We start from the raw sequence: 26,006 nt of genomic DNA on the forward strand, positions 1-26,006 counted from the left end.
GCAAAAAGCGGTTTTTCCACACTAATAGAAGTGTGAAAAGTGGTTTCCAACACCAACACAAGTGCGAAAAGTGGTTTTTCAACACTAACACAAGTGCAAAAAGTGGTTTCCTACACAAACACAAGTGCGTTAAGTGGTTTTTCAACACTAACACAAGTGCGAAAAGTGGTTTCCTACACTAACACAAGTGCGTTAAGTGGTTTTTCAACACTAACACAAGTGCGAAAAGTGGTTTCCTACACCAACACAAGTGCAAAAAGTGGTTTTTCAACACGAACACAAGTGTGAAAAGTGGTTTCCTACACCAACACAAGTGCGAAAAGTGGTTTTTCAACACGAACACAAGTGCGAAAAGTGGGTTTTTTCCACACTAATACAAGTGCAAAAATTGGTTTCCTCCACCAACACAAGTGCGAAAAGTGGTTTTTCAACAATAACACAAGTGCGAAAAGTAGTTTCCTACACCAACACAAGTGCGAAAAGTGAGTTTTCAACAATAACACAAGAACGAAAAGGTGTTTCCTACACCAACACAAGTGCGAAAAGTGGTTTTTCAACACTAACACAAGTGCGAAAAGTGGTATCCTCCACCAACACAAGTGCGAAAAGTGGGTTTTCAACACTACCACAAGTGCGAAAAGTGGTTTCCTGCACCAACACATGTGCGAAAAGTGGTTTTTCAACACTAACACAAGTGCGAAAAGTGGTTTCCTACACCAACACAAGTGCGAAAAGTGGTTTCCTACACCAACACAAGTGCGAAAATTGGTTTACTACACCAACACAGGTGCGAAAATTGGTTTTTCAACACCAACACAAGTGCGAAAAGTGGGTTTTCAACACTATCACAAGTGCGAAAAGTAGTTTCCTGCACCAACACATGTGCGAAAAGTGGTTTTTCAACACTAACACAAATGCGAAAATTGGTTTCCGACACCAACACAAGTGCAAAAATGGGTTTTTCAACACTAACACAAGTGTAAAAAGTGGTTTCCTCCACCAACACAAGTGCGAAAAGTGGGTTTTCAACACTAACACAAGTGCGAAAAGTAGTTTCCTGCACCAACACACATGCGAAAAGTGGTTTCCCACAGCGAAAAGTGGTTTTTCAACACTAACACAAGTGCGAAAAGTGGTTTCCTACACCAACACAAGTGCGAAAAGTGGTTTCCTGCACCAACACATGTGCAAAAAGTGGTTTTTCAACACTAACACAAGTGCGAAAAGTGGTTTCCTACACCAACACAAGTGCGAAAAGTAGTTTCCTGCACCAACACATGTGCGAAAAGTGGTTTTTCAACACTAACACAAGTGCGAAAATTGGTTTCCGACACCAACACAAGTGCAAAAATGGGTTTTTCAACACTAACACAAGTGTAAAAAGTGGTTTCCTCCACCAACACAAGTGCGAAAAGTGGGTTTTCAACACTAACACAAGTGCAAAAAGTAGTTTCCTGCACAAACACACATGCGAAAAGTGGTTTCCCAACAGTGAAAAGTGGTTTTTCAACACTAACACAAGTGCGAAAAGTGGTTTCCTACACCAACACAAGTGCGAAAAGTGGTTTCCTGCACCAACACATGTGCAAAAAGTGGTTTTTCAACACTAACACAAGTGCGAAAAGTGGTTTCCTACACCAACACAAGTGCGAAAAGTGGTTTCCTACACCAACACAAGTGCGAAAATTGGTTTCCTACACCAACACAAGTGCGAAAATTGGTTTTTCAACACCAACACAGGTGCGAAAAGTGGTTTTTCAACACTAACACAAGTGCGAAAAGTAGTTTCCTGCACCAACACATGTGCGAAAAGTGGTTTTTCAACACTAACACAAGTGCGAAAAGTGGTTCCCTACACAAACACAAGTGAGGATGAGTTGACAAGTGCGAAAATGCACAAGTGCCAAGTGCACAAGTGCACAAATGCACAAGTTGACAAGTGCACAAGTTGACAAGTGCGAAAATTGGTTTCCTACACCAACACAAGTGCGAAAATTGGTTTTTCAACACTAACACAAGTGTGAAAAGTGGTTTCCTCCACCAACACAAGTGCGAAAAGTGGGTTTTCAACACTAACACAAGTGCAAAAAGTAGTTTCCTGCACCAACACATGTGCGAAAAGTTGTTTCCCACAGCGAAAGGTGGTTTTTCAACACTAACACAAGTGCGAAAAGTGGTTTTTCCTACACCAACACTTGTGCGAAAAGTGGTTTCCTACACCAACACAAGTATGAAAAGTGGTTTCCGACACCAACACAAGTGGGAAAAGTGGATTTTCAACACTAACACAAGTGCGAAAAGTGGTTTTTCCACACAAATACAAGTGCAAAAATTGGTTTCCTCCACCACCACAACTGTGAAAAGTGGTTTTTCAACAATAACACAAGTGCGAAAAGTAGTTTCCTGCACCAACACATGTGCGCAAAGTGGTTTCCCACAGGGAAAAGTGGTTTTTCAACACTAACACTTGTGCGAAAAGTGGTTTCCGACACCAACACAAGTGCGAAAATTGAGTTTTCAACACTAACACAAGTGCAAAAAGTGGTTTTTCCACACTAATACAAGTGCAAAAGTGGTTTCCTGCACCAACACAAGTGCGAAAAGTGGTATTTCAACACTAACACAAGTGCGAAAAGTGGTTTTTCCACACTAATACAAGTGCAAAAGTGGTTTCCTGCACCAACACAAGTGCGAAAAGTGGTTTTTCAACACTATCACAAGTGCAAAAAGTGTTTTTTCCACACTAATACAAGTGCAAAAGTGGTTTCCTGCACCAACACAAGTGCGAAAAGTGGTTTTTCAACACTAACACAAGTGCGAAAAGTGGTTTTTCAACACTAACACAAGTGCGAAAAGTGGTTTTCCACACTAATACAAGTGCAAAAGTGGTTTCCTGCACCAACACATGTGCGAAAAGTGGTTTTTCAACACTAACGCAAGTGCGAAAAGTGGTTTTTCCACACTAATACAAGTGCAAAAGTAGTTTCCTGCACCAACACATGTGCGAAAAGTGGTTTTTCAACACTAACACAAGTGCGAAAAGTGTTTTCCTACACAAACACAAGTCAGGATGAGTTGACACGAGCGAAAATGCACAAGTGCACAAGTGCACAAGTGCACAAATGCACAAGTTGACAAGTGCGAAAATTGGTTTCCTACACCAACACAAGTGCGAAAAGTGGTTTTTCAACAGTAACACAAGTGCGAAAATTGGTTTCCTACACCAACACAAGTGCGAAAAGTGGTTTTTCAACAGTAACACAAGTGCAAAAAGTGGTTTCATACACCAACACAAGTGAGATAAGTGGTTTCCTGCCCCAACACATGTGTGAAAAGTGGTTTCCTACACCAACACAAGTGCGAAAAGTGGTTTTTCCACACGGAGACAAGTGCGAAAAGTGGTTTCCTACACCAACACAAGTGCGAAAAGTGGTTTTTCAACACGAACACAAGTGCGAAAAGTGGGTTTTTTCCACACTAATACAAGTGCAAAAATTGGTTTCCTCCACCAACACAAGTGCGAAAAGTGGTTTTTCAACAATAACACAAGTGCGAAAAGTAGTTTCCTACACCAACCAACACAAGTGCAAAAAGTGGTTTTTCATCACTAACACAAGTGCGAAAAGTGGTTTCCTCCACCAACACAAGTGCGAAAAGTGGGTTTTCAACAATAACACAAGAACGAAAAGGTGTTTCCTACACCAACACAAGTGCGAAAAGTGGTTTTTCAACACTAACACAAGTGCGAAAAGTGGTTTCCTCCACTAACACAAGTGCGAAAAGTGGGTTTTCAACACTACCACAAGTGTGAAAAGTGGTTTTTCAACACTAACTCAAGTGCAAAAAGCGGTTTTTCCACACTAATAGAAGTGTGAAAAGTGGTTTCCAACACCAACACAAGTGCGAAAAGTGGTTTTTCAACACTAACACAAGTGCAAAAAGTGGTTTCCTACACAAACACAAGTGCGTTAAGTGGTTTTTCAACACTAACACAAGTGCGAAAAGTGGTTTCCTACACCAACACAAGTGCAAAAAGTGGTTCTTCAACACGAACACAAGTGTGAAAAGTGGGTTTTCAACACTAACACAAGTGCGAAAAGTAGTTTCCTGCACCAACACATGTGCGAAAATTGGTTTCCCACAGCGAAAAGTGGTTTTTCAACACTAACTCAAGTGCAAAAAGTGGTTTCATACACCAACTCAAGTGAGAAAAGTGGTTTCCTGCCCCCAACACATGTGCGAAAAGTGGTTTCCTACACCAACACAAGTGCGAAAAGTGGTTTTTCAACACGAACACAAGTGCGAAAAGTGGGTTTTTTCCACACTAATACAAGTGCAAAAATTGGTTTCCTCCACCAACACAAGTGCGAAAAGTGGTTTTTCAACAATAACACAAGTGCGAAAAGTAGTTTCCTACACCAACACAAGTGCAAAAAGTGGTTTTTCATCACTAACACAAGTGCGAAAAGTGGTTTCCTCCACCAACACAAGTGCGAAAAGTGGGTTTTCAACAATAACACAAGAACGAAAAGGTGTTTCCTACACCAACACAAGTGCGAAAAGTGGTTTTTCAACACTAACACAAGTGCGAAAAGTGGTTTCCTCCACCAACACAAGTGCGAAAAGTGGGTTTTCAACACTACCACAAGTGTGAAAAGTGGTTTTTCAACACTAACACAAGTGCAAAAAGCGGTTTTTCCACACTAATAGAAGTGTGAAAAGTGGTTTCCAACACCAACACAAGTGCGAAAAGTGGTTTTTCAACACTAACACAAGTGCAAAAAGTGGTTTCCTACACAAACACAAGTGCGTTAAGTGGTTTTTCAACACTAACACAAGTGCGAAAAGTGGTTTCCTACACTAAAACAAGTGCGTTAAGTGGTTTTTCAACACTAACACAAGTGCGAAAAGTGGTTTCCTACACCAACACAAGTGCAAAAAGTGGTTTTTCAACACGAACACAAGTGTGAAAAGTGGTTTCCTACACCAACACAAGTGCGAAAAGTGGTTTTTCAACACGAACACAAGTGCGAAAAGTGGGTTTTTTCCACACTAATACAAGTGCAAAAATTGGTTTCCTCCACCAACACAAGTGCGAAAAGTGGTTTTTCAACAATAACACAAGTGCGAAAAGTAGTTTCCTACACCAACACAAGTGCGAAAAGTGAGTTTTCAACAATAACACAAGAACGAAAAGGTGTTTCCTACACCAACACAAGTGCGAAAAGTGGTTTTTCAACACTAACACAAGTGCGAAAAGTGGTATCCTCCACCAACACAAGTGCGAAAAGTGGGTTTTCAACACTACCACAAGTGCGAAAAGTGGTTTCCTGCACCAACACATGTGCGAAAAGTGGTTTTTCAACACTAACACAAGTGCGAAAAGTGGTTTCCTACACCAACACAAGTGCGAAAAGTGGTTTCCTACACCAACACAAGTGCGAAAATTGGTTTCCTACACCAACACAGGTGCGAAAATTGGTTTTTCAACACCAACACAAGTGCGAAAAGTGGGTTTTCAACACTATCACAAGTGCGAAAAGTAGTTTCCTGCACCAACACATGTGCGAAAAGTGGTTTTTCAACACTAACACAAGTGCGAAAATTGGTTTCCGACACCAACACAAGTGCAAAAATGGGTTTTTCAACACTAACACAAGTGTAAAAAGTGGTTTCCTCCACCAACACAAGTGCGAAAAGTGGGTTTTCAACACTAACACAAGTGCGAAAAGTAGTTTCCTGCACCAACACACATGCGAAAAGTGGTTTCCCACAGCGAAAAGTGGTTTTTCAACACTAACGCAAGTGCGAAAAGTGGTTTCCTACACCAACACAAGTGCGAAAAGTGGTTTCCTGCACCAACACATGTGCAAAAAGTGGTTTTTCAACACTAACACAAGTGCGAAAAGTGGTTTCCTACACCAACACAAGTGCGAAAAGTAGTTTCCTGCACCAACACATGTGCGAAAAGTGGTTTTTCAACACTAACACAAGTGCGAAAATTGGTTTCCGACACCAACACAAGTGCAAAAATGGGTTTTTCAACACTAACACAAGTGTAAAAAGTGGTTTCCTCCACCAACACAAGTGCGAAAAGTGGGTTTTCAACACTAACACAAGTGCAAAAAGTAGTTTCCTGCACAAACACACATGCGAAAAGTGGTTTCCCAACAGTGAAAAGTGGTTTTTCAACACTAACACAAGTGCGAAAAGTGGTTTCCTACACCAACACAAGTGCGAAAAGTGGTTTCCTGCACCAACACATGTGCAAAAAGTGGTTTTTCAACACTAACACAAGTGCGAAAAGTGGTTTCCTACACCAACACAAGTGCGAAAAGTGGTTTCCTACACCAACACAAGTGCGAAAATTGGTTTCCTACACCAACACAAGTGCGAAAATTGGTTTTTCAACACCAACACAGGTGCGAAAAGTGGTTTTTCAACACTAACACAAGTGCGAAAAGTAGTTTCCTGCACCAACACATGTGCGAAAAGTAGTTTTTCAACACTAACACAAGTGCGAAAAGTGGTTCCCTACACAAACACAAGTGAGGATGAGTTGACAAGTGCGAAAATGCACAAGTGCCAAGTGCACAAGTGCACAAATGCACAAGTTGACAAGTGCACAAGTTGACAAGTGCGAAAATTGGTTTCCTACACCAACACAAGTGCGAAAAGTGGTTTTTCAACACGAACACAAGTGCGAAAAGTGGGTTTTTTCCACACTAATACAAGTGCAAAAATTGGTTTCCTCCACCAACACAAGTGCGAAAAGTGGTTTTTCAACAATAACACAAGTGCGAAAAGTAGTTTCCTACACCAACACAAGTGCGAAAAGTGAGTTTTCAACAATAACACAAGAACGAAAAGGTGTTTCCTACACCAACACAAGTGCGAAAAGTGGTTTTTCAACACTAACACAAGTGCGAAAAGTGGTATCCTCCACCAACACAAGTGCGAAAAGTGGGTTTTCAACACTACCACAAGTGCGAAAAGTGGTTTCCTGCACCAACACATGTGCGAAAAGTGGTTTTTCAACACTAACACAAGTGCGAAAAGTGGTTTCCTACACCAACACAAGTGCGAAAAGTGGTTTCCTACACCAACACAAGTGCGAAAATTGGTTTCCTACACCAACACAGGTGCGAAAATTGGTTTTTCAACACCAACACAAGTGCGAAAAGTGGGTTTTCAACACTATCACAAGTGCGAAAAGTAGTTTCCTGCACCAACACATGTGCGAAAAGTGGTTTTTCAACACTAACACAAGTGCGAAAATTGGTTTCCGACACCAACACAAGTGCAAAAATGGGTTTTTCAACACTAACACAAGTGTAAAAAGTGGTTTCCTCCACCAACACAAGTGCGAAAAGTGGGTTTTCAACACTAACACAAGTGCGAAAAGTAGTTTCCTGCACCAACACACATGCGAAAAGTGGTTTCCCACAGCGAAAAGTGGTTTTTCAACACTAACGCAAGTGCGAAAAGTGGTTTCCTACACCAACACAAGTGCGAAAAGTGGTTTCCTGCACCAACACATGTGCAAAAAGTGGTTTTTCAACACTAACACAAGTGCGAAAAGTGGTTTCCTACACCAACACAAGTGCGAAAAGTAGTTTCCTGCACCAACACATGTGCGAAAAGTGGTTTTTCAACACTAACACAAGTGCGAAAATTGGTTTCCGACACCAACACAAGTGCAAAAATGGGTTTTTCAACACTAACACAAGTGTAAAAAGTGGTTTCCTCCACCAACACAAGTGCGAAAAGTGGGTTTTCAACACTAACACAAGTGCAAAAAGTAGTTTCCTGCACAAACACACATGCGAAAAGTGGTTTCCCAACAGTGAAAAGTGGTTTTTCAACACTAACACAAGTGCGAAAAGTGGTTTCCTACACCAACACAAGTGCGAAAAGTGGTTTCCTGCACCAACACATGTGCAAAAAGTGGTTTTTCAACACTAACACAAGTGCGAAAAGTGGTTTCCTACACCAACACAAGTGCGAAAAGTGGTTTCCTACACCAACACAAGTGCGAAAATTGGTTTCCTACACCAACACAAGTGCGAAAATTGGTTTTTCAACACCAACACAGGTGCGAAAAGTGGTTTTTCAACACTAACACAAGTGCGAAAAGTAGTTTCCTGCACCAACACATGTGCGAAAAGTGGTTTTTCAACACTAACACAAGTGCGAAAAGTGGTTCCCTACATAAACACAAGTGAGGATGAGTTGACAAGTGCGAAAATGCACAAGTGCCAAGTGCACAAGTGCACAAATGCACAAGTTGACAAGTGCACAAGTTGACAAGTGCGAAAATTGGTTTCCTACACCAACACAAGTGCGAAAATTGGTTTTTCAACACTAACACAAGTGTGAAAAGTGGTTTCCTCCACCAACACAAGTGCGAAAAGTGGGTTTTCAACACTAACACAAGTGCAAAAAGTAGTTTCCTGCACCAACACATGTGCGAAAAGTTGTTTCCCACAGCGAAAGGTGGTTTTTCAACACTAACACAAGTGCGAAAAGTGGTTTTTCCTACACCAACACTTGTGCGAAAAGTGGTTTCCTACACCAACACAAGTATGAAAAGTGGTTTCCGACACCAACACAAGTGGGAAAAGTGGATTTTCAACACTAACACAAGTGCGAAAAGTGGTTTTTCCACACAAATACAAGTGCAAAAATTGGTTTCCTCCACCACCACAAGTGTGAAAAGTGGTTTTTCAACAATAACACAAGTGCGAAAAGTAGTTTCCTGCACCAACACATGTGCGCAAAGTAGTTTCCCACAGGGAAAAGTGGTTTTTCAACACTAACACAAGTGCGAAAAGTAGTTTTTCCTACACCAACACTTGTGCGAAAAGTGGTTTCCGACACCAACACAAGTGCGAAAATTGAGTTTTCAACACTAACACAAGTGCAAAAAGTGGTTTTTCCACACTAATACAAGTGCAAAAGTGGTTTCCTGCACCAACACAAGTGCGAAAAGTGGTATTTCAACACTAACACAAGTGCGAAAAGTGGTTTTTCCACACTAATACAAGTGCAAAAGTGGTTTCCTGCACCAACACAAGTGCGAAAAGTGGTTTTTCAACACTATCACAAGTGCAAAAAGTGTTTTTTCCACACTAATACAAGTGCAAAAGTGGTTTCCTGCACCAACACAAGTGCGAAAAGTGGTTTTTCAACACTAACACAAGTGCGAAAAGTGGTTTTTCAACACTAACACAAGTGCGAAAAGTGGTTTTCCACACTAATACAAGTGCAAAAGTGGTTTCCTGCACCAACACATGTGCGAAAAGTGGTTTTTCAACACTAACACAAGTGCGAAAAGTGGTTTTTCCACACTAATACAAGTGCAAAAGTAGTTTCCTGCACCAACACATGTGCGAAAAGTGGTTTTTCAACACTAACACAAGTGCGAAAAGTGTTTTCCTACACAAACACAAGTCAGGATGAGTTGACACGAGCGAAAATGCACAAGTGCACAAGTGCACAAGTGCACAAATGCACAAGTTGACAAGTGCGAAAATTGGTTTCCTACACCAACACAAGTGCGAAAAGTGGTTTTTCAACAGTAACACAAGTGCGAAAATTGGTTTCCTACACCAACACAAGTGCGAAAAGTGGTTTTTCAACAGTAACACAAGTGCAAAAAGTGGTTTCATACACCAACACAAGTGAGATAAGTGGTTTCCTGCCCCAACACATGTGTGAAAAGTGGTTTCCTACACCAACACAAGTGCGAAAAGTGGTTTTTCCACACGGAGACAAGTGCGAAAAGTGGTTTCCTACACCAACACAAGTGCGAAAAGTGGTTTTTCAACACGAACACAAGTGCGAAAAGTGGGTTTTTTCCACACTAATACAAGTGCAAAAATTGGTTTCCTCCACCAACACAAGTGCGAAAAAGTGGTTTTTCAACAATAACACAAGTGCGAAAAGTAGTTTCCTACACCAACCAACACAAGTGCAAAAAGTGGTTTTTCATCACTAACACAAGTGCGAAAAGTGGTTTCCTCCACCAACACAAGTGCGAAAAGTGGGTTTTCAACAATAACACAAAAACAAAAAGGTGTTTCCTACACCAACACAAGTGCGAAAAGTGGTTTTTCAACACTAACACAAGTGCGAAAAGTGGTTTCCTCCACTAACACAAGTGCGAAAAGTGGGTTTTCAACACTACCACAAGTGTGAAAAGTGGTTTTTCAACACTAACTCAAGTGCAAAAAGCGGTTTTTCCACACTAATAGAAGTGTGAAAAGTGGTTTCCAACACCAACACAAGTGCGAAAAGTGGTTTTTCAACACTAACACAAGTGCAAAAAGTGGTTTCCTACACAAACACAAGTGCGTTAAGTGGTTTTTCAACACTAACACAAGTGCGAAAAGTGGTTTCCTACACCAACACAAGTGCAAAAAGTGGTTCTTCAACACGAACACAAGTGTGAAAAGTGGGTTTTCAACACTAACACAAGTGCGAAAAGTAGTTTCCTGCACCAACACATGTGCGAAAATTGGTTTCCCACAGCGAAAAGTGGTTTTTCAACACTAACTCAAGTGCAAAAAGTGGTTTCATACACCAACTCAAGTGAGAAAAGTGGTTTCCTGCCCCAACACATGTGCGAAAAGTGGTTTCCTACACCAACACAAGTGCGAAAAGTGGTTTTTCAACACGAACACAAGTGCGAAAAGTGGGTTTTTTCCACACTAATACAAGTGCAAAAATTGGTTTCCTCCACCAACACAAGTGCGAAAAGTGGTTTTTCAACAATAACACAAGTGCGAAAAGTAGTTTCCTACACCAACACAAGTGCAAAAAGTGGTTTTTCATCACTAACACAAGTGCGAAAAGTGGTTTCCTCCACCAACACAAGTGCGAAAAGTGGGTTTTCAACAATAACACAAGAACGAAAAGGTGTTTCCTACACCAACACAAGTGCGAAAAGTGGTTTTTCAACACTAACACAAGTGCGAAAAGTGGTTTCCTCCACCAACACAAGTGCGAAAAGTGGGTTTTCAACACTACCACAAGTGTGAAAAGTGGTTTTTCAACACTAACACAAGTGCAAAAAGCGGTTTTTCCACACTAATAGAAGTGTGAAAAGTGGTTTCCAACAATAACACAAGTGCGAAAAGTAGTTTCCTACACCAACACAAGTGCAAAAAGTGGTTTTTCATCACTAACACAAGTGCGAAAAGTGGTTTCCTCCACCAACACAAGTGCGAAAAGTGGGTTTTCAACAATAACACAAGAACGAAAAGGTGTTTCCTACACCAACACAAGTGCGAAAAGTGGTTTTTCAACACTAACACAAGTGCGAAAAGTGGTTTCCTCCACCAACACAAGTGCGAAAAGTGGTTTTTCAACACTAACACAAGTGCAAAAAGTGGTTTCCTACACAAACACAAGTGCGTTAAGTGGTTTTTCAACACTAACACAAGTGCGAAAAGTGGTTTCCTACACTAACACAAGTGCGTTAAGTGGTTTTTCAACACTAACACAAGTGCGAAAAGTGGTTTCCTACACCAACACAAGTGCAAAAAGTGGTTTTTCAACACGAACACAAGTGTGAAAAGTGGTTTCCTACACCAACACAAGTGCGAAAAGTGGTTTTTCAACACGAACACAAGTGCGAAAAGTGGGGTTTTTCCACACTAATACAAGTGCAAAAATTGGTTTCCTCCACCAACACAAGTGCGAAAAGTGGTTTTTCAACAATAACACAAGTGCGAAAAGTAGTTTCCTACACCAACACAAGTGCGAAAAGTGAGTTTTCAACAATAACACAAGAACGAAAAGGTGTTTCCTACACCAACACAAGTGCGAAAAGTGGTTTTTCAACACTAACACAAGTGCGAAAAGTGGTATCCTCCACCAACACAAGTGCGAAAAGTGGGTTTTCAACACTACCACAAGTGCGAAAAGTGGTTTCCTGCACCAACACATGTGCGAAAAGTGGTTTTTCAACACTAACACAAGTGCGAAAAGTGGTTTCCTACACCAACACAAGTGCGAAAAGTGGTTTCCTACACCAACACAAGTGCGAAAATTGGTTTCCTACACCAACACAGGTGCGAAAATTGGTTTTTCAACACCAACACAAGTGCGAAAAGTGGGTTTTCAACACTATCACAAGTGCGAAAAGTAGTTTCCTGCACCAACACATGTGCGAAAAGTGGTTTTTCAACACTAACACAAGTGCAAAAAGTGGTTTCCTACACAAACACAAGTGCGTTAAGTGGTTTTTCAACACTAACACAAGTGCGAAAAGTGGTTTCCTACACTAACACAAGTGCGTTAAGTGGTTTTTCAACACTAACACAAGTGCGAAAAGTGGTTTCCTACACCAACACAAGTGCAAAAAGTGGTTTTTCAACACGAACACAAGTGTGAAAAGTGGTTTCCTACACCAACACAAGTGCGAAAAGTGGTTTTTCAACACGAACACAAGTGCGAAAAGTGGGGTTTTTCCACACTAATACAAGTGCAAAAATTGGTTTCCTCCACCAACACAAGTGCGAAAAGTGGTTTTTCAACAATAACACAAGTGCGAAAAGTAGTTTCCTACACCAACACAAGTGCGAAAAGTGAGTTTTCAACAATAACACAAGAACGAAAAGGTGTTTCCTACACCAACACAAGTGCGAAAAGTGGTTTTTCAACACTAACACAAGTGCGAAAAGTGGTATCCTCCACCAACACAAGTGCGAAAAGTGGGTTTTCAACACTACCACAAGTGCGAAAAGTGGTTTCCTGCACCAACACATGTGCGAAAAGTGGTTTTTCAACACTAACACAAGTGCGAAAAGTGGTTTCCTACACCAACACAAGTGCGAAAAGTGGTTTCCTACACCAACACAAGTGCGAAAATTGGTTTCCTACACCAACACAGGTGCGAAAATTGGTTTTTCAACACCAACACAAGTGCGAAAAGTGGGTTTTCAACACTATCACAAGTGCGAAAAGTAGTTTCCTGCACCAACACATGTGCGAAAAGTGGTTTTTCAACACTAACACAAGTGCGAAAATTGGTTTCCGACACCAACACAAGTGCAAAAATGGGTTTTTCAACACTAACACAAGTGTAAAAAGTGGTTTCCTCCACCAACACAAGTGCGAAAAGTGGGTTTTCAACACTAACACAAGCGCGAAAAGTAGTTTCCTGCACCAACACACATGCGAAAAGTGGTTTCCCACAGCGAAAAGTGGTTTTTCAACACTAACACAAGTGCGAAAAGTGGTTTCCTACACCAACACAAGTGCGAAAAGTGGTTTCCTGCACCAACACATGTGCAAAAAGTGGTTTTTCAACACTAACACAAGTGCGAAAAGTGGTTTCCTACACCAACACAAGTGCGAAAAGTAGTTTCCTGCACCAACACATGTGCGAAAAGTGGTTTTTCAACACTAACACAAGTGCGAAAATTGGTTTCCGACACCAACACAAGTGCAAAAATGGGTTTTTCAACACTAACACAAGTGTAAAAAGTGGTTTCCTCCACCAACACAAGTGCGAAAAGTGGGTTTTCAACACTAACACAAGTGCAAAAAGTAGTTTCCTGCACAAACACACATGCGAAAAGTGGTTTCCCAACAGTGAAAAGTGGTTTTTCAACACTAACACAAGTGCGAAAAGTGGTTTCCTACACCAACACAAGTGCGAAAAGTGGTTTCCTGCACCAACACATGTGCAAAAAGTGGTTTTTCAACACTAACACAAGTGCGAAAAGTGGTTTCCTACACCAACACAAGTGCGAAAAGTGGTTTCCTACACCAACACAAGTGCGAAAATTGGTTTCCTACACCAACACAAGTGCGAAAATTGGTTTTTCAACACCAACACAGGTGCGAAAAGTGGTTTTTCAACACTAACACAAGTGCGAAAAGTAGTTTCCTGCACCAACACATGTGCGAAAAGTGGTTTTTCAACACTAACACAAGTGCGAAAAGTGGTTCCCTACACAAACACAAGTGAGGATGAGTTGACAAGTGCGAAAATGCACAAGTGCCAAGTGCACAAGTGCACAAATGCACAAGTTGACAAGTGCACAAGTTGACAAGTGCGAAAATTGGTTTCCTACACCAACACAAGTGCGAAAATTGGTTTTTCAACACTAACACAAGTGTGAAAAGTGGTTTCCTCCACCAACACAAGTGCGAAAAGTGGGTTTTCAACACTAACACAAGTGCAAAAAGTAGTTTCCTGCACCAACACATGTGCGAAAAGTTGTTTCCCACAGCGAAAGGTGGTTTTTCAACACTAACACAAGTGCGAAAAGTGGTTTTTCCTACACCAACACTTGTGCGAAAAGTGGTTTCCTACACCAACACAAGTATGAAAAGTGGTTTCCGACACCAACACAAGTGGGAAAAGTGGATTTTCAACACTAACACAAGTGCGAAAAGTGGTTTTTCCACACAAATACAAGTGCAAAAATTGGTTTCCTCCACCACCACAAGTGTGAAAAGTGGTTTTTCAACAATAACACAAGTGCGAAAAGTAGTTTCCTGCACCAACACATGTGCGCAAAGTGGTTTCCCACAGGGAAAAGTGGTTTTTCAACACTAACACAAGTGCGAAAAGTAGTTTTTCCTACACCAACACTTGTGCGAAAAGTGGTTTCCGACACCAACACAAGTGCGAAAATTGAGTTTTCAACACTAACACAAGTGCAAAAAGTGGTTTTTCAACACGAACACAAGTGCGAAAAGTGGGTTTTTTCCACACTAATACAAGTGCAAAAATTGGTTTCCTCCACCAACACAAGTGCGAAAAGTGGTTTTTCAACAATAACACAAGTGCGAAAAGTAGTTTCCTACACCAACACAAGTGCAAAAAGTGGTTTTTCATCACTAACACAAGTGCGAAAAGTGGTTTCCTCCACCAACACAAGTGCGAAAAGTGGGTTTTCAACAATAACACAAGAACGAAAAGGTGTTTCCTACACCAACACAAGTGCGAAAAGTGGTTTTTCAACACTAACACAAGTGCGAAAAGTGGTTTCCTCCACCAACACAAGTGCGAAAAGTGGGTTTTCAACACTACCACAAGTGTGAAAAGTGGTTTTTCAACACTAACACAAGTGCAAAAAGCGGTTTTTCCACACTAATAGAAGTGTGAAAAGTGGTTTCCAACAATAACACAAGTGCGAAAAGTAGTTTCCTACACCAACACAAGTGCAAAAAGTGGTTTTTCATCACTAACACAAGTGCGAAAAGTGGTTTCCTCCACCAACACAAGTGCGAAAAGTGGGTTTTCAACAATAACACAAGAACGAAAAGGTGTTTCCTACACCAACACAAGTGCGAAAAGTGGTTTTTCAACACTAACACAAGTGCGAAAAGTGGTTTCCTCCACCAACACAAGTGCGAAAAGTGGTTTTTCAACACTAACACAAGTGCAAAAAGTGGTTTCCTACACAAACACAAGTGCGTTAAGTGGTTTTTCAACACTAACACAAGTGCGAAAAGTGGTTTCCTACACTAACACAAGTGCGTTAAGTGGTTTTTCAACACTAACACAAGTGCGAAAAGTGGTTTCCTACACCAACACAAGTGCAAAAAGTGGTTTTTCAACACGAACACAAGTGTGAAAAGTGGTTTCCTACACCAACACAAGTGCGAAAAGTGGTTTTTCAACACGAACACAAGTGCGAAAAGTGGGGTTTTTCCACACTAATACAAGTGCAAAAATTGGTTTCCTCCACCAACACAAGTGCGAAAAGTGGTTTTTCAACAATAACACAAGTGCGAAAAGTAGTTTCCTACACCAACACAAGTGCGAAAAGTGAGTTTTCAACAATAACACAAGAACGAAAAGGTGTTTCCTACACCAACACAAGTGCGAAAAGTGGTTTTTCAACACTAACACAAGTGCGAAAAGTGGTATCCTCCACCAACACAAGTGCGAAAAGTGGGTTTTCAACACTACCACAAGTGCGAAAAGTGGTTTCCTGCACCAACACATGTGCGAAAAGTGGTTTTTCAACACTAACACAAGTGCGAAAAGTGGTTTCCTACACCAACACAAGTGCGAAAAGTGGTTTCCTACACCAACACAAGTGCGAAAATTGGTTTCCTACACCAACACAGGTGCGAAAATTGGTTTTTCAACACCAACACAAGTGCGAAAAGTGGGTTTTCAACACTATCACAAGTGCGAAAAGTAGTTTCCTGCACCAACACATGTGCGAAAAGTGGTTTTTCAACACTAACACAAGTGCGAAAATTGGTTTCCGACACCAACACAAGTGCAAAAATGGGTTTTTCAACACTAACACAAGTGTAAAAAGTGGTTTCCTCCACCAACACAAGTGCGAAAAGTGGGTTTTCAACACTAACACAAGCGCGAAAAGTAGTTTCCTGCACCAACACACATGCGAAAAGTGGTTTCCCACAGCGAAAAGTGGTTTTTCAACACTAACACAAGTGCGAAAAGTGGTTTCCTACACCAACACAAGTGCGAAAAGTGGTTTCCTGCACCAACACATGTGCAAAAAGTGGTTTTTCAACACTAACACAAGTGCGAAAAGTGGTTTCCTACACCAACACAAGTGCGAAAAGTAGTTTCCTGCACCAACACATGTGCGAAAAGTGGTTTTTCAACACTAACACAAGTGCGAAAATTGGTTTCCGACACCAACACAAGTGCAAAAATGGGTTTTTCAACACTAACACAAGTGTAAAAAGTGGTTTCCTCCACCAACACAAGTGCGAAAAGTGGGTTTTCAACACTAACACAAGTGCAAAAAGTAGTTTCCTGCACAAACACACATGCGAAAAGTGGTTTCCCAACAGTGAAAAGTGGTTTTTCAACACTAACACAAGTGCGAAAAGTGGTTTCCTACACCAACACAAGTGCGAAAAGTGGTTTCCTGCACCAACACATGTGCAAAAAGTGGTTTTTCAACACTAACACAAGTGCGAAAAGTGGTTTCCTACACCAACACAAGTGCGAAAAGTGGTTTCCTACACCAACACAAGTGCGAAAATTGGTTTCCTACACCAACACAAGTGCGAAAATTGGTTTTTCAACACCAACACAGGTGCGAAAAGTGGTTTTTCAACACTAACACAAGTGCGAAAAGTAGTTTCCTGCACCAACACATGTGCGAAAAGTGGTTTTTCAACACTAACACAAGTGCGAAAAGTGGTTCCCTACACAAACACAAGTGAGGATGAGTTGACAAGTGCGAAAATGCACAAGTGCCAAGTGCACAAGTGCACAAATGCACAAGTTGACAAGTGCACAAGTTGACAAGTGCGAAAATTGGTTTCCTACACCAACACAAGTGCGAAAATTGGTTTTTCAACACTAACACAAGTGTGAAAAGTGGTTTCCTCCACCAACACAAGTGCGAAAAGTGGGTTTTCAACACTAACACAAGTGCAAAAAGTAGTTTCCTGCACCAACACATGTGCGAAAAGTTGTTTCCCACAGCGAAAGGTGGTTTTTCAACACTAACACAAGTGCAAAAAGTGGTTTTTCCTACACCAACACTTGTGCGAAAAGTGGTTTCCTACACCAACACAAGTATGAAAAGTGGTTTCCGACACCAACACAAGTGGGAAAAGTGGATTTTCAACACTAACACAAGTGCGAAAAGTGGTTTTTCCACACAAATACAAGTGCAAAAATTGGTTTCCTCCACCACCACAAGTGTGAAAAGTGGTTTTTCAACAATAACACAAGTGCGAAAAGTAGTTTCCTGCACCAACACATGTGCGCAAAGTGGTTTCCCACAGGGAAAAGTGGTTTTTCAACACTAACACAAGTGCGAAAAGTAGTTTTTCCTACACCAACACTTGTGCGAAAAGTGGTTTCCGACACCAACACAAGTGCGAAAATTGAGTTTTCAACACTAACACAAGTGCAAAAAGTGGTTTTTCCACACTAATACAAGTGCAAAAGTGGTTTCCTGCACCAACACAAGTGCGAAAAGTGGTATTTCAACACTAACACAAGTGCGAAAAGTGGTTTTTCCACACTAATACAAGTGCAAAAGTGGTTTCCTGCACCAACACAAGTGCGAAAAGTGGTTTTTCAACACTATCACAAGTGCAAAAAGTGTTTTTTCCACACTAATACAAGTGCAAAAGTGGTTTCCTGCACCAACACAAGTGCGAAAAGTGGTTTTTCAACACTAACACAAGTGCGAAAAGTGGTTTTTCAACACTAACACAAGTGCGAAAAGTAGTTTTCCACACTAATACAAGTGCAAAAGTGGTTTCCTGCACCAACACATGTGCGAAAAGTGGTTTTTCAACACTAACACAAGTGCGAAAAGTGGTTTTTCCACACTAATAGAAGTGCAAAAGTAGTTTCCTGCACCAACACATGTGCGAAAAGTGGTTTTTCAACACTAACACAAGTGCGAAAAGTGTTTTCCTACACAAACACAAGTCAGGATGAGTTGACACGAGCGAAAATGCACAAGTGCACAAGTGCACAAGTGCACAAATGCACAAGTTGACAAGTGCGAAAATTGGTTTCCTACACCAACACAAGTGCGAAAAGTGGTTTTTCAACAGTAACACAAGTGCGAAAATTGGTTTCCTACACCAACACAAGTGCGAAAAGTGGTTTTTCAACAGTAACACAAGTGCAAAAAGTGGTTTCATACACCAACACAAGTGAGATAAGTGGTTTCCTGCCCCAACACATGTGTGAAAAGTGGTTTCCTACACCAACACAAGTGCGAAAAGTGGTTTTTCCACACGGAGACAAGTGCGAAAAGTGGTTTCCTACACCAACACAAGTGCGAAAAGTGGTTTTTCAACACGAACACAAGTGCGAAAAGTGGGTTTTTTCCACACTAATACAAGTGCAAAAATTGGTTTCCTCCACCAACACAAGTGCGAAAAGTGGTTTTTCAACAATAACACAAGTGCGAAAAGTAGTTTCCTACACCAACCAACACAAGTGCAAAAAGTGGTTTTTCATCACTAACACAAGTGCGAAAAGTGGTTTCCTCCACCAACACAAGTGCGAAAAGTGGGTTTTCTACACTAATAGAAGTGTGAAAAGTGGTTTCCAACACCAACACAAGTGCGAAAAGTGGTTTTTCAACACTAACACAAGTGCAAAAAGTGGTTTCCTACACAAACACAAGTGCGTTAAGTGGTTTTTCAACACTAACACAAGTGCGAAAAGTGGTTTCCTACACCAACACAAGTGCAAAAAGTGGTTCTTCAACACGAACACAAGTGTGAAAAGTGGGTTTTCAACACTAACACAAGTGCGAAAAGTGGTTTCCTACACCAACACAAGTGCGAAAAGTGGTTTCCTACACCAACACAAGTGCGAAAATTGGTTTCCTACACCAACACAAGTGCGAAAATTGGTTTTTCAACACCAACACAGGTGCGAAAAGTGGTTTTTCAACACTAACACAAGTGCGAAAAGTAGTTTCCTGCACCAACACATGTGCGAAAAGTGGTTTTTCAACACTAACACAAGTGCGAAAAGTGGTTCCCTACACAAACACAAGTGAGGATGAGTTGACAAGTGCGAAAATGCACAAGTGCCAAGTGCACAAGTGCACAAATGCACAAGTTGACAAGTGCACAAGTTGACAAGTGCGAAAATTGGTTTCCTACACCAACACAAGTGCGAAAATTGGTTTTTCAACACTAACACAAGTGTGAAAAGTGGTTTCCTCCACCAACACAAGTGCGAAAAGTGGGTTTTCAACACTAACACAAGTGCAAAAAGTAGTTTCCTGCACCAACACATGTGCGAAAAGTTGTTTCCCACAGCGAAAGGTGGTTTTTCAACACTAACACAAGTGCGAAAAGTGGTTTTTCCTACACCAACACTTGTGCGAAAAGTGGTTTCCTACACCAACACAAGTATGAAAAGTGGTTTCCGACACCAACACAAGTGGGAAAAGTGGATTTTCAACACTAACACAAGTGCGAAAAGTGGTTTTTCCACACAAATACAAGTGCAAAAATTGGTTTCCTCCACCACCACAAGTGTGAAAAGTGGTTTTTCAACAATAACACAAGTGCGAAAAGTAGTTTCCTGCACCAACACATGTGCGCAAAGTGGTTTCCCACAGGGAAAAGTGGTTTTTCAACACTAACACAAGTGCGAAAAGTAGTTTTTCCTACACCAACACTTGTGCGAAAAGTGGTTTCCGACACCAACACAAGTGCGAAAATTGAGTTTTCAACACTAACACAAGTGCAAAAAGTGGTTTTTCCACACTAATACAAGTGCAAAAGTGGTTTCCTGCACCAACACAAGTGCGAAAAGTGGTATTTCAACACTAACACAAGTGCGAAAAGTGGTTTTTCCACACTAATACAAGTGCAAAAGTGGTTTCCTGCACCAACACAAGTGCGAAAAGTGGTTTTTCAACACTATCACAAGTGCAAAAAGTGTTTTTTCCACACTAATACAAGTGCAAAAGTGGTTTCCTGCACCAACACAAGTGCGAAAAGTGGTTTTTCAACACTAACACAAGTGCGAAAAGTGGTTTTTCAACACTAACACAAGTGCGAAAAGTGGTTTTCCACACTAATACAAGTGCAAAAGTGGTTTCCTGCACCAACACATGTGCGAAAAGTGGTTTTTCAACACTAACACAAGTGCGAAAAGTGGTTTTTCCACACTAATACAAGTGCAAAAGTAGTTTCCTGCACCAACACATGTGCGAAAAGTGGTTTTTCAACACTAACACAAGTGCGAAAAGTGTTTTCCTACACAAACACAAGTCAGGATGAGTTGACACGAGCGAAAATGCACAAGTGCACAAGTGCACAAGTGCACAAATGCACAAGTTGACAAGTGCGAAAATTGGTTTCCTACACCAACACAAGTGCGAAAAGTGGTTTTTCAACAGTAACACAAGTGCGAAAATTGGTTTCCTACACCAACACAAGTGCGAAAAGTGGTTTTTCAACAGTAACACAAGTGCAAAAAGTGGTTTCATACACCAACACAAGTGAGATAAGTGGTTTCCTGCCCCAACACATGTGTGAAAAGTGGTTTCCTACACCAACACAAGTGCGAAAAGTGGTTTTTCCACACGGAGACAAGTGCGAAAAGTGGTTTCCTACACCAACACAAGTGCGAAAAGTGGTTTTTCAACACGAACACAAGTGCGAAAAGTGGGTTTTTTCCACACTAATACAAGTGCAAAAATTGGTTTCCTCCACCAACACAAGTGCGAAAAGTGGTTTTTCAACAATAACACAAGTGCGAAAAGTAGTTTCCTACACCAACCAACACAAGTGCAAAAAGTGGTTTTTCATCACTAACACAAGTGCGAAAAGTGGTTTCCTCCACCAACACAAGTGCGAAAAGTGGGTTTTCAACAATAACACAAGAACAAAAAGGTGTTTCCTACACCAACACAAGTGCGAAAAGTGGTTTTTCAACACTAACACAAGTGCGAAAAGTGGTTTCCTCCACTAACACAAGTGCGAAAAGTGGGTTTTCAACACTACCACAAGTGTGAAAAGTGGTTTTTCAACACTAACTCAAGTGCAAAAAGCGGTTTTTCCACACTAATAGAAGTGTGAAAAGTGGTTTCCAACACCAACACAAGTGCGAAAAGTGGTTTTTCAACACTAACACAAGTGCAAAAAGTGGTTTCCTACACAAACACAAGTGCGTTAAGTGGTTTTTCAACACTAACACAAGTGCGAAAAGTGGTTTCCTACACCAACACAAGTGCAAAAAGTGGTTCTTCAACACGAACACAAGTGTGAAAAGTGGGTTTTCAACACTAACACAAGTGCGAAAAGTAGTTTCCTGCACCAACACATGTGCGAAAATTGGTTTCCCACAGCGAAAAGTGGTTTTTCAACACTAACTCAAGTGCAAAAAGTGGTTTCATACACCAACTCAAGTGAGAAAAGTGGTTTCCTGCCCCAACACATGTGCGAAAAGTGGTTTCCTACACCAACACAAGTGCGAAAAGTGGTTTTTCAACACGAACACAAGTGCGAAAAGTGGGTTTTTTCCACACTAATACAAGTGCAAAAATTGGTTTCCTCCACCAACACAAGTGCGAAAAGTGGTTTTTCAACAATAACACAAGTGCGAAAAGTAGTTTCCTACACCAACACAAGTGCAAAAAGTGGTTTTTCATCACTAACACAAGTGCGAAAAGTGGTTTCCTCCACCAACACAAGTGCGAAAAGTGGGTTTTCAACAATAACACAAGAACGAAAAGGTGTTTCCTACACCAACACAAGTGCGAAAAGTGGTTTTTCAACACTAACACAAGTGCGAAAAGTGGTTTCCTCCACCAACACAAGTGCGAAAAGTGGGTTTTCAACACTACCACAAGTGTGAAAAGTGGTTTTTCAACACTAACACAAGTGCAAAAAGCGGTTTTTCCACACTAATAGAAGTGTGAAAAGTGGTTTCCAACAATAACACAAGTGCGAAAAGTAGTTTCCTACACCAACACAAGTGCAAAAAGTGGTTTTTCATCACTAACACAAGTGCGAAAAGTGGTTTCCTCCACAAACACAAGTGCGAAAAGTGGGTTTTCAACAATAACACAAGAACGAAAAGGTGTTTCCTACACCAACACAAGTGCGAAAAGTGGTTTTTCAACACTAACACAAGTGCGAAAAGTGGTTTCCTCCACCAACACAAGTGCGAAAAGTGGGTTTTCAACACTACCACAAGTGTGAAAAGTGGTTTTTCAACACTAACACAAGTGCAAAAAGCGGTTTTTCCACACTAATAGAAGTGTGAAAAGTGGTTTCCAACACCAACACAAGTGCGAAAAGTGGTTTTTCAACACTAACACAAGTGCAAAAAGTGGTTTCCTCCACAAACACAAGTGCGTTAAGTGGTTTTTCAACAGTAACACAAGTGCAAAAAGTGGTTTCATACACCAACACAAGTGAGATAAGTGGTTTCCTGCCCCAACACATGTGTGAAAAGTGGTTTCCTACACCAACACAAGTGCGAAAAGTGGTTTTTCCACACGGAGACAAGTGCGAAAAGTGGTTTCCTACACCAACACAAGTGCGAAAAGTGGTTTTTCAACACGAACACAAGTGCGAAAAGTGGGTTTTTTCCACACTAATACAAGTGCAAAAATTGGTTTCCTCCACCAACACAAGTGCGAAAAGTGGTTTTTCAACAATAACACAAGTGCGAAAAGTAGTTTCCTACACCAACCAACACAAGTGCAAAAAGTGGTTTTTCATCACTAACACAAGTGCGAAAAGTGGTTTCCTCCACCAACACAAGTGCGAAAAGTGGGTTTTCAACAATAACACAAGAACAAAAAGGTGTTTCCTACACCAACACAAGTGCGAAAAGTGGTTTTTCAACACTAACACAAGTGCGAAAAGTGGTTTCCTCCACTAACACAAGTGCGAAAAGTGGGTTTTCAACACTACCACAAGTGTGAAAAGTGGTTTTTCAACACTAACTCAAGTGCAAAAAGCGGTTTTTCCACACTAATAGAAGTGTGAAAAGTGGTTTCCAACACCAACACAAGTGCGAAAAGTGGTTTTTCAACACTAACACAAGTGCAAAAAGTGGTTTCCTACACAAACACAAGTGCGTTAAGTGGTTTTTCAACACTAACACAAGTGCGAAAAGTGGTTTCCTACACCAACACAAGTGCAAAAAGTGGTTCTTCAACACGAACACAAGTGTGAAAAGTGGGTTTTCAACACTAACACAAGTGCGAAAAGTAGTTTCCTGCACCAACACATGTGCGAAAATTGGTTTCCCACAGCGAAAAGTGGTTTTTCAACACTAACTCAAGTGCAAAAAGTGGTTTCATACACCAACTCAAGTGAGAAAAGTGGTTTCCTGCCCCAACACATGTGCGAAAAGTGGTTTCCTACACCAACACAAGTGCGAAAAGTGGTTTTTCAACACGAACACAAGTGCGAAAAGTGGGTTTTTTCCACACTAATACAAGTGCAAAAATTGGTTTCCTCCACCAACACAAGTGCGAAAAGTGGTTTTTCAACAATAACACAAGTGCGAAAAGTAGTTTCCTACACCAACACAAGTGCAAAAAGTGGTTTTTCATCACTAACACAAGTGCGAAAAGTGGTTTCCTCCACCAACACAAGTGCGAAAAGTGGGTTTTCAACAATAACACAAGAACGAAAAGGTGTTTCCTACACCAACACAAGTGCGAAAAGTGGTTTTTCAACACTAACACAAGTGCGAAAAGTGGTTTCCTCCACCAACACAAGTGCGAAAAGTGGGTTTTCAACACTACCACAAGTGTGAAAAGTGGTTTTTCAACACTAACACAAGTGCAAAAAGCGGTTTTGCCACACTAATAGAAGTGTGAAAAGTGGTTTCCAACACCAACACAAGTGCGAAAAGTGGTTTTTCAACACTAACACAAGTGCAAAAAGTGGTTTCCTACACAAACACAAGTGCGTTAAGTGGTTTTTCAACACTAACACAAGTGCGAAAAGTGGTTTCCTACACTAACACAAGTGCGTTAAGTGGTTTTTCAACACTAACACAAGTGCGAAAAGTGGTTTCCTACACCAACACAAGTGCAAAAAGTGGTTTTTCAACGCGAACACAAGTGTGAAAAGTGGTTTCCTACACCAACACAAGTGCGAAAAGTGGTTTTTCAACACGAACACAAGTGCGAAAAGTGGGTTTTTTCCACACTAATACAAGTGCAAAAATTGGTTTCCTCCACCAACACAAGTGCGAAAAGTGGTTTTTCAACAATAACACAAGTGCGAAAAGTAGTTTCCTACACCAACACAAGTGCGAAAAGTGAGTTTTCAACAATAACACAAGAACGAAAAGGTGTTTCCTACACCAACACAAGTGCGAAAAGTGGTTTTTCAACACTATCACAAGTGCGAAAAGTGGTATCCTCCACCAACACAAGTGCGAAAAGTGGGTTTTCAACACTACCACAAGTGCGAAAAGTGGTTTCCTGCACCAACACATGTGCGAAAAGTGGTTTTTCAACACTAACACAAGTGCAAAAAGTGGTTTCCTACACCAACACAAGTGCGAAAAGTGGTTTCCTACACCAACACAAGTGCGAAAATTGGTTTCCTACACCAACACAGGTGCGAAAATTGGTTTTTCAACACCAACACAAGTGCGAAAAGTGGGTTTTCAACACTATCACAAGTGCGAAAAGTAGTTTCCTGCACCAACACATGTGCGAAAAGTGGTTTTTCAACACTAACACAAGTGCGAAAATTGGTTTCCGACACCAACACAAGTGCAAAAATGGGTTTTTCAACACTAACACAAGTGTAAAAAGTGGTTTCCTCCACCAACACAAGTGCAAAAAGTGGGTTTTCAACACTAACACAAGTGCGAAAAGTAGTTTCCTGCACCAACACACATGCGAAAAGTGGTTTCCCACAGCGAAAAGTGGTTTTTCAACACTAACACAAGTGCGAAAAGTGGTTTCCTTCACCAACACAAGTGCGAAAAGTGGTTTCCTGCACCAACACATGTGCAAAAAGTGGTTTTTCAACACTAACACAAGTGCGAAAAGTGGTTTCCTACACCAACACAAGTGCGAAAAGTGGTTTCCTTCACCAACACAAGTGCGAAAATTGGTTTCCTACACCAACACAAGTGCGAAAATTGGTTTTTCAACACCAACACAGGTGCGAAAAGTGGTTTTTCAACACTAACACAAGTGCGAAAAGTAGTTTCCTGCACCAACACATGTGCGAAAAGTGGTTTTTCAACACTAACACAAGTGCGAAAAGTGGTTCCCTACACAAACACAAGTGAGGATGAGTTGACAAGTGCGAAAATGCACAAGTGCCAAGTGCACAAGTGCACAAATGCACAAGTTGACAAGTGCACAAGTTGACAAGTGCGAAAATTGGTTTCCTACACCAACACAAGTGCGAAAATTGGTTTTTCAACACTAACACAAGTGTGAAAAGTGGTTTCCTCCACCAACACAAGTGCGAAAAGTGGGTTTTCAACACTAACACAAGTGCAAAAAGTAGTTTCCTGCACCAACACATGTGCGAAAAGTTGTTTCCCACAGCGAAAG

The sequence above is a fragment of the Myxine glutinosa genome, chromosome 4 (genome assembly GCF_964187855.1).
Source record: "Myxine glutinosa chromosome 4, kmMyxGlut1.1, whole genome shotgun sequence".
In the NCBI taxonomy this organism is placed as follows: Eukaryota; Metazoa; Chordata; class Myxini; order Myxiniformes; family Myxinidae; genus Myxine; species Myxine glutinosa.